The sequence below is a fragment of the Manacus vitellinus genome, unplaced genomic scaffold (genome assembly GCF_001715985.3).
Source record: "Manacus vitellinus isolate BGI_N305 unplaced genomic scaffold, ASM171598v3 scaffold_6_pilon, whole genome shotgun sequence".
Taxonomy (NCBI): domain Eukaryota; kingdom Metazoa; phylum Chordata; class Aves; order Passeriformes; family Pipridae; genus Manacus; species Manacus vitellinus.
Window position 1 is genome coordinate 12,237,212 of NW_021940750.1, and position 14,059 is coordinate 12,251,270.

At 36.7% G+C, this 14,059-nt stretch overlaps 1 protein-coding gene across 6 annotated transcripts in view; it reads left to right on the top strand.

Annotated features, from left to right (window-relative positions):
* The window catches only part of MEIS2 (Meis homeobox 2), a 171,332-nt gene that overhangs the window by 94,652 nt on the left and 62,621 nt on the right, over positions 1 to 14,059 (top strand). The window lies entirely within an intron of this gene.

The window sequence follows — 14,059 nt, forward strand, 5'->3', positions numbered from 1 at the left end:
CTCTAAAAATATAAGCTTGCTTTTAAAGAAGGAAGTTCCTAGACCTCATGACTAAATAGAAAGTTTGGAAGCCAGAAGTGCATGCTCCTTAGACATTAAAGGCAAATAAAGATCAGTCAGTCACTTCATTTTAAAGTCCTTTTTTTAAAGCGTCACAATTTTTAACTTTTCTTTAACTCTGATGTTGGACTGTTTTGAATGAGGGAGGGGGTAAGAAATCAAGGGCTTTTTGGCTTTTCAGTTTTTGAGATTAGCAAGGAATGAGTGGCTGCATGGCTATTCTAAAGCCTTTTTAAAAACTGCTTCACATATACAAGAGGAGTTAGTATCATCTGGCAAATTGCTGCTGGATGAAATAGTAATCAAAATATGTGACAAAAGCTTACGAGCTCTCTCTGATGATTCCAGCAGGGCTTATGCCATGGTGGGGTTATGAAAAGCACTCCTTTAGAGTTCTGCACAGGAAAGATGAGCCATGGGCTTCAGCCCACGAGCACTTTTTCCTAGCAGTGCCATTTGGTGCTGTGAATTCAGGGCCCCATTGACTTTGGCTGATCCAAGCGCTGCTCCCTGTTGGGCGAGCTCGCAGGATCGGGCCCTTAGATGATACATGTAGGACTCTGGAAGACCAGCTTTTGCTGCTCATATGTTTGGCAGGCAGATTTGATAATCAGTGCTGTTCTAGAACCTTACACCATCTCAGTGAATATAAATTGATGGTGTAAAGCAAATGGGCAACTGGCAGGAAGCCAAACACGGAGGGGAGAGAAGACGGTTTATTGTTGAGGGGGCAGCCCGGTGTTCTACAGCAGAGCTTTCTGTTCACAACAGCTCTGCAGAGCTGCTGAGTTCGAGTGTGGCCTCTGAAGTGTATGAAATAATAACAGTTTTATTTCTCCTGACACAAGCACGGAAGCTGTTTGCTGCCACCTCAGAACTGTTACCCTGCAATGCAAGAGTACCAACAAGGCAGGCTGGATGCAATGTTATTATAAACAGTGCCGCAGTAAACTTCAGGAAAAGCCCATTATACGGTGATAGCCTGTTTGTCAGGAGAAAAGTTCACTAATGTATATAAGAAGCAAAGATCCTTATTCGCTGATATGTCTGCATCTATTTTGTTGCACTTTTACCTTTATTTACTATGCAGGTGCTGCTGAGAAAAAACCTGGAAAACACAAAAAGGCAGGAGGCCACGTACTTAGCTAGTTTAAATTGGCAGAGAAATGCTGTCAATTCAAGGCAGTTGACACTATGGTCCATTGTTTAGTGTTGCTTTTTAAAATTTCAGGATTTTGGGAGAGTATGGAAGGAAGAGTGTTTTCTCTATGGTTGTTTTATTACTGTAAATCCCCGAATGAAAGGTGTTTTTAAAATAAAATGATGAATGAATGACAGCAGGAAAAAAATGAACATATGAACACGATAGAATTAAATTCCTTTTAACTCCAATTTGTTCTCATATGCAATCAGTTGCAGTAATATGAGCTGAGAATTTCAATGAGGCCTCAGGAAGTTTAACACACATTTCTTATTTTGTTTTGATGGGATTAGCACCCCTAAACCTAAAACTTCTTTGAAAATCATCCATAATGTCAGTCCTTCCAAAGTGCCCTAATTCTTTCTGTGTGCTTAATTATTCTCAACAGAAATGCAAGTACTGCCTTTTGTAGTGGGAAAAATATCATTATTCATTCATCAGTCATAGATCTTAAGTGCCTTTCTTATAAAACTAGAGGATTTTTACTACCCTCCCTGTGCTCTTAAAAATCTGATCCTGATTGAAATGTCTTTTCTTGATGCAGAAGCCTGCTGCTGTACTCTGTGAGCTCATCCCTGGGTTCTGTCATCAGCTATGAATTTTTCCTCTCATATGACAATGGGTCAGATATTATGTATCTCTAGGCCTCCCTTTATCCACCCAAAATCAGCTTCTTTTTTCCTTTCTTGTTTTCTTTTTCCAAGGAGTGATGTAGCAAGGTTTTCATTGCTTATATTCCTTAACATTCATGAAACAATTTAAGATCTCTGTCTGGAAAATATTCTAAATATACACAAATATTAAGTTATGTTAATTCTTCATCTTAATTTACTGGCATGTTGCTCAAACCAAAGATGAAAATGGCACAAGTCTTCTATAATCATACAGAGAACTTCACAACTTTTATTTTTTTCTGAATTCCAACAGAATATGAAAATTTTAAAACTTGTAAAGAAGATCTGCCAACTTTGCCACCATGTACTATCAAAAAGTGGAATAAAAGCAGAAATCAAGTTTGACTGCTTGTTTTTTTAATTAATAGAAAAAATAAGTCAACTTGGTAACATTTTGTTGAGAAAATCGTTGTTTGTAAAAAGCAGGTATGTTATGCAAATCAATTTACTGAGAGTCAGTTCTTACTTCCAATAAATAGATGAGCCAACTCCACTGTGGCTAGAAAGCCAAGAAAACAGCATATAGATTAAGATTGCTCAAAACTTTTGTTCCTGCATAAAAGGGATGCAAATTGCACCATCTTAGTATTGCTTATGAGTAAAGGCCAAAATCTTATTTCTTCCCCTTCATTTAGGATACAAGGCTGAAAACATACAGCTCTAAAATATAGGTGTCCATATTTGACTTTGTAGCCTCTTCTTACCATGTAACAGGGACTGTGATAGCTTTCAGTGATTGCATTTGGGACGAGTGTCCTGTCAACTTACTCTGCAGATCCAGTAGAGGCAAGTTGTTCACAAAGATGGAAAGAATAGGCTTTTCAGGGCTGAAAACAATAATTTTAAAAGAATGCTACTATTCCTATGTGGAATAGATTGAGGTAGAAGGCCAAGCACTAAGAGATCTTTGTGAAGTTTGCAGGAGAGGATATTTTAACCTTATTTAGCTAAAAAGAAAGAAGAGGATTAATTCTTTAAAATCAGTGTAGAATTCAGATTTCTGTACATTCATAAGTACATTTAGAGTCATGTATAAGGATGCATGGGCATATTCACCTGCTCTTTACCATAAATCACACATCCATTTCCAAAATTGAAATGTGGGTAGGAACAGAATATCAATTTGTCTGTTTACTATTAAAGTTCTTGTCTTATACTCACCTCCACAATTTCGCAGAGCCCCCTGGGTATTGCATCTTCTTTGCAGTGAAAAAAACCCTTCTCCTCTTCAGCTGTTTCTTCCTGCTTAGTTTTAGGGAATTAATTATCATATGGTTGTTGTCTGTTCTGAAAGTTATAGGATAATCTCAGTGTTTGAACACCACGTCTGAATCTCAGTCTCCACTTGGGCAGGACACATGGTGTGAGAGACAGCTGCTAAAAACTGTGCAGCTATTACAGTGTGTCAGTTTATAAGCCGTGAAGTGTATGTACCAGCTCACAGATTGTTGGTAGGAGTGTGGTACTTTGTAATAAATATATTTTATTGATTGTAAGGAGATTTTATTCAAAAGCTACCCCAAAGAAATGGGCAGTAAAAGATCAAGTTAATTGTTTGGCATTCATTTGAAGTTGCCTAATATCCTAAGTGTTTATGGGGGCTCCACAAGCTCCCTAAACACTGACGTATTTTATTCTCGCTTAGGGATAGTGGATAGTTGAGCACTGGATGTTCAGCAAGATGGTGGCCTCAGGGGAGGGCATCCAATCTTCATGGAGGGGTCAACAGGCTACATTAAGACCAGAGCTTAAATATATTTAGGTAACTAAAAATGCAGATGAGAACTTGTCAAATTGTCAAAAGTAACTAAATACATTGCATGCCTAGTTCCCACTGAAATCAGGTGAATTATCTAACTACCTCCTATTCTGTTTCTTCATACATGCCTTCATCTTTAGGCCCCTAAATATTTCTATGGTGGCATCAAATACTTCTTGTTTCTTTTCAGATTAATGATATCTCAGGGCACCTACCATATAGTAAAACAGTATACACTTCTGAAAAAAACTACTTTGAATCAAGACTTTCTAATGTGTAAACACTGTACATTCTTTTAATATTTTCCTATTAAATATTTTTTAAATGTTACAGATCTATGGCAGATGTTGCTATCTACTGTTTCTTAAGCATGTATGTGCTGAGTTGTGTGTGTATGTGTGTGTTTTCATGCTTTTTCTGTTTTAAGCCTGTGGAAATCATCATATTTTGCTCAGTGGTAGTGGTAGGCAGAACATCAATGTGTAGAATGTATTATTGCACTTAAGTCTACTGTCAAGCTGGGCAAATACAAAGAGAAATGGGAAAAAAATGCAAGAACCAAATAACTGATATTATAAACTGCTTTTAATACTTTCTAAAGTCTGAGGCCTATGTATAAATTAATTCAAACTCTACAGAAGAATTCTGAAACGAACCAGAGATGCCCAGGTGTTGGTCAAACCCTAATATGATTTGATAACACCACCTTCCCTGGCATTCTCACCCCAGCCCTCTGAAAACCAGCCTCTCAGTCCCTCTGGCCATGGGTTTTCCCAGTACCCACACTTTCTGCTCTAAAACCCTTCCCTGCTCCTCAACCACCTTTTACTGTAACCTCCCACAGATTCACTTTTCTGTTCCAGATTGTCTTCCTGAGACTGAGCTAAATCCTTTTCCAAAATAAAGCCTGTGTCTCGCTGCATGAACATCCCTATTTCTCCTGACCTCAAAAACACCTTGCAAAGCTACTTCCTCTTCCATATGTTTGCCCTGTCACCTCACATAGCTGATTAAATTTAAATGTAATCATACTTAAAAAAGAGGCACGAGCACTAATAAATGCTTCAAATCAAACATAATGCTTTCTCAGATGCTTTATTCTTTTTAGATCCACATTCTAAAAACCCATGTGCAAAAGGGTCATTTCAATTCAAAGCCCTTCACCTCCCCCTCCCCAAACCATAAAACCTTTTGACTTCTGCTCTAAACCTCGTAACAGTGACCACTGGCTCTGTGCTGGCTACTAACATTCTTTATTTACTTCCTATCACCTGTTAAAACCTCTTGCTTCCTCAAAGAGGCAAGGTTTCAGGTCTTGCTTCTGTCAGGAAGTTCAAAACCCTGTATGCAAGCTGCCAGTGTAGGAATTGCCAACTTGTGTCAGCAGTTCTACCCAGAGGCAGAAAAGAGGACTTTCCAGGAAGAAGAAAGCACATAGTCTTCTCTACTGGCCTCACTGGGACAATGGCAAACAAAATCTACACATGCTTTGGAAAGTGAATATCCTTTGAAGACCTGAGCTTCAGATTCCCTTTGCAGAATTTTAGTTTGTAAATCTATGTAAATCCATGGCTTAGAGTTCATCTTTGAGTTCAGACTTCGCATGAGATTTAGCCTGAACCACAGGAGTTTCACCTAGTTACCACCTGAAAGCACCATTGCAGCACTACAACCAAAAGCCTTACAATGTTTGCCAAAACTTGAATGAACTCTTCAGTAAACCTTGCCTTAACTATGAATGGTTCAGGGTTTCACTATTATTGTGGTGTCTTTGTACTACAAAAGTTGTTGCAGCCATTGCCTTTGCTTTGCAAATTTAGCACACACATATATATATATATATATATGTATAAACATAAGCTAAATACAAATTAAAAATGTATATTCAAAATTAAAATATAATCCCTTATTTTGTGATGACTAGCTTTATTTCCTTATAGTAGGTCATGCAAATTTTCTGGCAAGATATGTCACTAGCTTATAACTTCATTAAGCTGCAGACCATACCTTATCCTTTCACTAGATCCCTGAAAAGAACTTTTGTGCATGCCAAACAGATATCCACTTGGTCTGTGGCTCTTGAAAGGTAAATTGCCAAGTTCCAGCAAGCAAATTAAGAGGTGCAATGAGAGTTAGCTGTTGCATTCTATCAAATCCTGCTACTGAATGTGTTGAAAAGCTTGCCCAGAGCCATGGCCTCACATATTTATGGTATGAATGGGAGACACTTGGAGCTATGTATTGCCATAGTTCCCATTTCTTTTGTAATAAACTAGCTCAGCAGATGTAGGGTAAAAGGAAATTCAAAGTCTCCTACTCAGAGACTAACCAAAACAAAGTTCTCTCTCTGGTCCTCTGTCTATGAGCCAAACTCAGAGCCAGACCTTTCTTATACTGATTAGTGTTTTATTCTGTGTGTAACCCAATAAAACTCAAAGTGTTCTCAGATGGAATAAGGTACTGCTTAATAGCACAGTGCAAGTATCAATGCCAGGATATGGCACAAAATACATTTAACAAATCTCACTTTCCATTTGTAACACAACACAGCTTAAATCATAGCATTATTTTTCCAAGTCAGTTGTATAATTCTCTTGGTTTATAAACTTTGGTGCTGAAGACATCAGTTCTGGGGAGCTTAGCTTTTCTTTTATGATACATGTATTGCAATTTTTGCAGTATCAGTACCTAATTCACATCATTGCAGAGTAGATTTTAATCTCCATACTTGTAACTTGTGGTTGGCCCTGCCAATTCCACCTTTGTAGTAAAGTAAAAAAAAAAAAAAGATCCACAAAACAGTAGAACCTGAAGTATCGTGGATTAAATTAAAGACCCCTAACAAAGCTTGTTGAACTTTGATCTAGAAAGGTGGTGGTGAGGGAGGTAACAATACATGTTTTTGTGCTTGTTGATACTTTCACTCATGTACTATATCAAGATGATTCAGAAAACATTGACTACAACTTTCTACACCATTTTTTCACCATTTCCATAACAGCATCTTCATCTCGAGAAAAAAATGGCTTTCTATATTAATCAGTAAAGGCTAATAAATTTAAAAATCCAGCTTCCATTGAAGTCTTCAGAGAACTTCTATTACCTTTGTGGGATAGTAGGTTGGCCCTTTAGCATACCTTTCATGCCTAACAGTGCATGAATCTTTTGTATTTCTAGCTTTATCTAATATTGTTGCTTAACTCAATTACATATAAAGTACAAAGAGACTTCTCACTCTTCACAGCTTAACCCACCACTTGTTGTTACTTGTTTATGAGACATTTTTCTACTTTATAGTCTTTAATCTGGAATTATATCATGTGCTGTAATAAAACTGAAAGAGATAATATCTATGGCATTTCCATTCCTCTGCTCCAGTGATAACATTATTTAACAACACTGGGAAGTTAATTAAGAAAGACCTCGCTGTCATAAATCCCTGTTGCCTTCCTCATTAAATTAGGCTTTGCAAAGTATTGCTGAAGTTCAGAAAATTGTTCTGGACATTCAATAACAGATACTTCACTGAATAGTCCACAACATGTTACATATTCTTTTACAGGATGGAGATGTATTTAACACTCATAGTTCTGGAGTTTCACGTGTTTATATTGGATTAATTTTGAATCTTCCTCTCCTTTGAAATCATTAAGAAAACATTTTCAGTTCTTGGGTATTTAAGGTATCTGTCTTTTCATGGTCATGTTTTTTCTCATTTACATGTTATATTACCCCTATTCTGTGTCTCCTTGAATCCTTGATTTATGCAGTTCTCTATCCCAGCTAACAGAAGCCAGCTACTGATTGAATATACTAGTTGTTCGCCCATTATCATTCATAGTGAACATGGGTTTTTTCCCTCTCAATTGTAAATCTTGTCTATAGCGCAGAAAAAATGAAACTTGGCTTTATCTTTATGGCTTTGTGAACCCTGCATTCTTTCATAATGCATTTCTAAACTATTTTCTGTAAGAATTTGGTTTAGGGCAATCAAAAAAGAACCATCTCTGTGGGTTAGATAGGGGTTCAAATTCAATTAAATCAGCCCTGTAGGAACTGATTCCCTGGGTATGTTGCAAGGCAGGGCACTGGGCTTGTTTGGGACCAGATTTATGAAAATCCTTATGAGGTCCTGAGCTTTTTGAATACAGAATCTGAGGTTCTTTAGCTTATCCAATCTTGAAAAAATAGTCATTCAGTGAGATGGCTGAAAGACAGCTGTAACCATATTTTGTGGTTCCATTGGTAAACATGTCTATAAGACTCAAAAATCCTACTCCAAATTGGAAAGACTAAGTAAAAAGATCTGTTATTAAGTGATCATCCAACTCAGTCAACACCAGTAGTCTAAGTAAGCATGAAAAACATTGTGGAAATTAATAAATTCAAAATTTGAAAACTGTCATATACCTGGATCTGATATTTACAACCCTTTGTTTGTAGTACCTTACATCAAAACCAGTGACTGTATAGCATCAGCAATGGATATTTTCCTCCAAATTGTACTGGTGGGGCTGATCTTTAGCATAAATAGAGATTTCTGATAAGCCTGTCGGTAGGTAAAGGTTAACATTTTGAAGAAGAAAAATCTGGGGCCCACCAGACAGTTCTGCTTTCTTAAGCCATTAAAAGAGACACAGCTCTGCCTCCTGATATTAATGAAAGGGACACTCTTTTTAGTAGTGCTGATTATTTTCTCAACTTGCATTTAGTAAGGTGTTCGCATCATTCATATTTGCTCCAGGTCTCTCTCAAAGCAGAACTTGATGAGACGCTTCATTCTAGATAAGAGAGAGAACTATTTAAAAGTAGTCTTTCTGTCTTATAGCTTAATTCTGTTTATCCCTGTTGGACCTTCTCATTATGACTTTTACTTCAGCAGTTACAGTATTATTTTTTCCTTTATTACTTCTGAGACTACTTTACCAAACTGATTGTTTAGTAGTTTGAAAGACCCTCTGCCTTAGCTTCATTACAGATTATGGTCTGCAACTAGTGTCTTTAATTTTAGTTCATGTTGAGCTATATCTGTTTATTCTAAATATGCATTCCATGTTGTCTTTTCAGTCTTTTTTTGCAATAGTTGTAAAATATTACAGAAAACTCTTCAATATTTGTCTGTAATACAGATTTCGTGTTTCAGAAGCCTTAAGTAACATTTTAGTATGTTTACTGAAAGGTTAAGTTTCTTAAATTTGGCTTCAAATCAAATTCTAAGGAAGATAATGGCAAAATTCTTACTGTCTCAATGGAAATAGGGTTTTATATCTAAATATCTAGAAGATATCATATAATATCTAGGAGAAGAAAATTACTGTAATACTGCTTGGTTTTATTATTAAGCATTGTGCTTTATACCTGGAGACTCACCTCAAAACCATCTTTCCAATATCACTGTTCCTCTCTCCAGTACTTCCTCGTTATCTAAAATGCATTTTTAAAATCTTCTCTATCATTTAATCTTTTCCATAGCTACCAAATTTACCTATTTTTAATCTATCAGCAAAATTTAAGTCTAACTTTTGAGTGTCTCTCTCTTCTGCAATTAATTCTGTCCCACAACTGCAACAGAAATATTTCCAGTTAGCTAATGTTAGAGTCTTATGAATTGCAACCTTAATATTTTCAGTAATTGCTACATTTTCTTTTTTGTTGTTTTATTTGTTTGTTTTTTTTTTTTTAATTAGGTGCTAGCTACAAAGTGCACTATTAAATTTCTTACGATCCTTGTCAGATATTCTTCCATTTTCTACATAGATTCTTTTCTCCATTCATTACATCAGGCCATCCCATTATTTATCCTACTTTCGGGGAACTCACTGTGTGAAAATTCTGAATTAAAAGACCAGAGTCAAAGGGTCTGTTTATTGTTATGTATCAAAACCCCTAAATGTTTGATAGTTTTACAGGAAATTGGGACAAGAGTAATATGTTAACATTTTCACCAGAAACCCCAGTTCTTCCCAGAAAATAGAGCCAAATTGTATTTGGTGAGTGATAATGCTCATTGTCGCCCTTCTTGTCCATATGGGAATAGTCACCATTTTCAAAATCACTGTATGGGCTGCTCACCCTCCTTTTAATTTACTTGAAGAAAATTTTTCAGGGGGAAAATTTGTATAAGAGGCTACAAAATGTTTTTCTTCTTACAGTGCTGGAGAATATGGTTCTCTGTCATTGTTCTGTTTCCATTGTGATGATGGGAAGTTTTTTACCACAATACTGGATGTTATTACTTTATTAATCATCTTTCTTCCATTCCTTAGAACATCTCTTTTTTTTCTGTAAATGAGCTTCTCAAGCTTTCATCCTGCAAACCACACATCTGGTCATCTTTCTTTTTTGTTGTGTCTAAAAGCAGCCATATGTCATCAGCAACCCTCTCATGTATATTGAACTTCCTTAGCACATCAGCTTGTCTCTTTGAATGTGTTACCTGATGTCTTTAAAGTGGCAAAACACAGAAAAGTGGATCCTCCTAGTCCTTTGTTCATCAGACCAGTAAGAGTCAAGAATATCATAGAGATGGTGTTTAGGCCCGTGTTCCATATCTATTCTAGCTTTGTTTTTAAATTTCTCCTTGCTTTAGTTCAACTAGCAGAATATGCTTCAAATCAGCTTTACGCTATCCAGTAGTAAATTATGGCTATCTTTTACTGATAGGGAAGGCTCAGGACTACCAAGCGCTGGTGTGTTTGGTGTTAGATCATCCACAACAACTCTGATTCTCCAGCTCAGTCAGTCTGTCCAGGTGCTTTACTATGTGCTCACCATTTTTATATGGGTGGTCTTCTCTGGGAATTAACCACCTTTCTACTCAGAATGTAGGCATCAGTGCTTCAGAACCATTTCAATGTGTCTGGCAGCATGCATGCGCATAACAGAGAAGAATATTTATTCTAAGAAAACTAGATCAAACAGCCAAGCTTTAATTAAATTTGAAAAGCGTTTGGTTCAGGAGGTACCCTCAACCTTTCCTAAAAGCAATCTTGGTTCTGAATTTCTGTATGTGAAGGTCCCCCTTCTCCTTCACCGTTTAGAGTGGCATTACACATTTAAGAGATCGAGAAGATTTTGATGTGATGAAGTGCACGACATCTTAGGTAACTAGGACCGTGATTTAAATGGAATTCCACCAAGGCATAGTCTGTTAGGGGAATGTGCTCATAGCACTTTCTGTTGCTGTTGAATGTTGAAGCTTCTGAAATGTAAGTGGTTTCTCTCCTTCTTAAATGAGTTGCAGTCATCATATAGAATCAGAAATGCACCCATTTTGGAGCTCAGTCTTGTGTCTGAAGCAAGGCCTTATCATCTGTAAATAGAGCACTAGGTGTTTTGCGGCACTGCTATTTGACCACCAGTAGTGCTGAAGAGTTCATGAGATACCCATGGTTACCTTTGTGACAAAGTGTGATATATACTCAGTAGAATGGGAATTTTTAGAGGTGGTAAGACTTTCAAAGCTCTGTCCTTTTTTATGGGTGTTAACTCATTTTTTACTGAGGTTCACATTTAAACAGACAATTAAGGAATGCTTTTAGTAGGCTAAGAAAAGTTAAAGGATGTCAGTGTATTGTTTAATACTGCCTTTTGAAACAATCTCTAGCATTTTGTACTCTTTACGCGTTTTAAGGGTGAATGATTTAGATTCTTTCACCTCCTGATTAGAAACTCCCATCTGTGTTCCTTCCTCTGAATTTAGCTTTCTAAATAAGAAAATAAACTAATCTTATATGAAATTCTATAACCTGTACCTCAGTCTAAGTAAAATTATTATCTCTATATATATAAACTCCCAAGTCTAAAACCAAATCCAACTATGCTGGGCATGGATGGCACATAAAGACAGCTGTTTATTATCTTTTAATTTATTCAAAGCAAATTGACCACATTTTCACAGAAAAAAATACCTTTAAATCACACAGGACAGCACTGAAAAGCCATCATTAAACAGCTCAAGATCTTGCCTGCACATTTGCAATGCATTTGGCAGGGTTTGGGTCATGAAATCACAACCCTTAGATGTTCAGAGCAAAAGGAGCACTATGGCACTCTTCTTCAGTACATATCTGTGTTTTTAAGGCTATAATGACATTCACCTGCAAGAGATTTGCAAAGCAGGTAAAGCTGTGACCTGTACCTTTAATTCATCTCAGCTAGTTCCATGATGATGAAGTGATCTATCATCATTGCAACCATACTAGAGGGTATATTCCTACCAGAAAGTTTAGCCACTGGAGGTGTGACTGGAGTAACATCTCCTGGCATCCAGCAGTGTACAGACTAAACTATAGCTTTTAGTTAAAGAATATGGAAACTGACAACAAATTATTATTTGTGGTCTTTTTCTAGTTTTCAAGTGCAAGCATATCAAAGTTTATTTTAAATCTGAGCCAGTCAGACATTTAGTAATATAGATCAAAGAAGAAATGAAGGCCTCCCATGCTTATTATTTCAATATGATGTCTGTTCTAATAAAGTGTAAGAATGCCTGTGATAGACTAACTAGTAGGAATTTTCTGGTTCTGTAGTTTAGCCTTAAATATATACATATATTTGTAAATTAATCAGAAACATATTGTCATGGTTTCAGTTCCTCGGAAAGCTGATTGTTTTCAATCCTTTCTTTAATCTTAGAAATATGGTGGCAGTCTGCCAGCACACTTTCAGATAAACAGTCCACTTCACATTTAAAAGCCGCAGAATCACTGATGTTGAAGGGGGGAAAAATCAACAGAAAACAACACCAATTTTTTTCTCTCTCTCTTCCCCAAAATGTAGAACATTATTTAAATAAATTGAAGTTGTTGTGCTATTGTCCCTCACTCTTAATTAGGAATAATAAAAACCATCTGTGCAAGGTGAATTTTGATAAGATCTCGGCTTTTAAGTGTTTGTTGATCTTGTGTGTACCAATTTTCAAACGTCTTAATAGCTCCGGGATGGCTATCACACTGAGTAGGCTCACTGATTTCTATCATGTTCTCTGCTGTTGAATGCAATTCACTTTATGCGTGGTTATATTTTGACTAAAATTTTAAAAACATACTATTCCTTGCAGTATAATAAGTATTTAGCTGGATGGAACTGTTTCCATTTGGTGAAGAGGGTTTTTTCATAACACCAGTTCCTTGCAGTTTGGGACTAAACACAATTAAAGTGAGGAGGTTTTTTACATGAATTGCATACTGGACAGCATTTCTGTGGCTGCTTTCCAAGGGCAGGATTTTCTAGTCTCATTTTACCCATTTTTGGGGCCCACGTTCAGGATAAAGAACCCACCCCCCAACCCAGAAGAGGAATGCTCAGAAGTGATTGTCTCAAAGCCTGGAAATGGAAGACAGGATTTCTTTTCTTTCAACCTGTGTTTTCAGTCAATTAAAATTTGTACTCGGGGCTTTTCAGTTAGAAGCCACCCCTGTGTCTGTGATGAGCAATCCTTCTTGTTTGTGCAGTCATTCATTATCTCCATTACCGAGAGGAGAATAGAGGACAATTACATTGTTTGGACGAATCAGAGTGTTAGGAGGAATATTTATCATGGTGGCAGAGTGCAGCACCTGACAGCGCACGATTGATGGCCAGGAATGAGTGTGAGTGGCCAAAGCAGCCTCATATGATGCAAATTACTGACTGTGGATTCCAATTTATCCTGTTCATTTTTCTTGCCTTTGCTGAAGACTATTAGTGGTTTTTGAAGCAGTGAAGGGGTCATTACTAATGTGGGCTAGAAGCAGGAGGGGGAAGGAGGGGAAAAGCCTTCTGTAATTACACAGCCTTCAAGAAAAGGCTGCAGGCCTAGCCAAAAAAGTGTCAACACTTAGCAATCAGAAAAATTTATTTTCTTTTTATCCTTAACCCATATTAACTCAACATTATCATCTTTCTTTGTTAATATTTGCAGAATATTAAAAGCTTGACTTCTATATTAATACAGATCTCTTTAACCCTTTTTGCTGTGAAGTGATGTTGCTTTGTTAAATGTCAATTCATCAATGGCATTAAACAGTGCCTGCTTTTAAAAGTGTAGATAATGGAAAATTAAATATTCAGTCTTCTTAAAAAAACTAATTCCAGATGACTGATTATTTCTTCTGCAGAATGGTAGGTAGGGCATTGAAAATATGAGAAAAAAATTATTGAAGTAGAGGTGCAAGAGATTTCTATGTTAAAATGTAATGTCAGTAAAGGAGAAAATCAGTTTTATTTTGGGGTGTTTAGGTGATGTGATCTGTAAGCAGCATCAAAACCCCCTGAAAGTTTCATTTTGCTGTATAATGAATGATGTGCATTTAAAACATATGCATATTTAATTTAATGCCTATTCAAACCCTACTCAGTCAGGTCTCTGGGGTTTATACATGA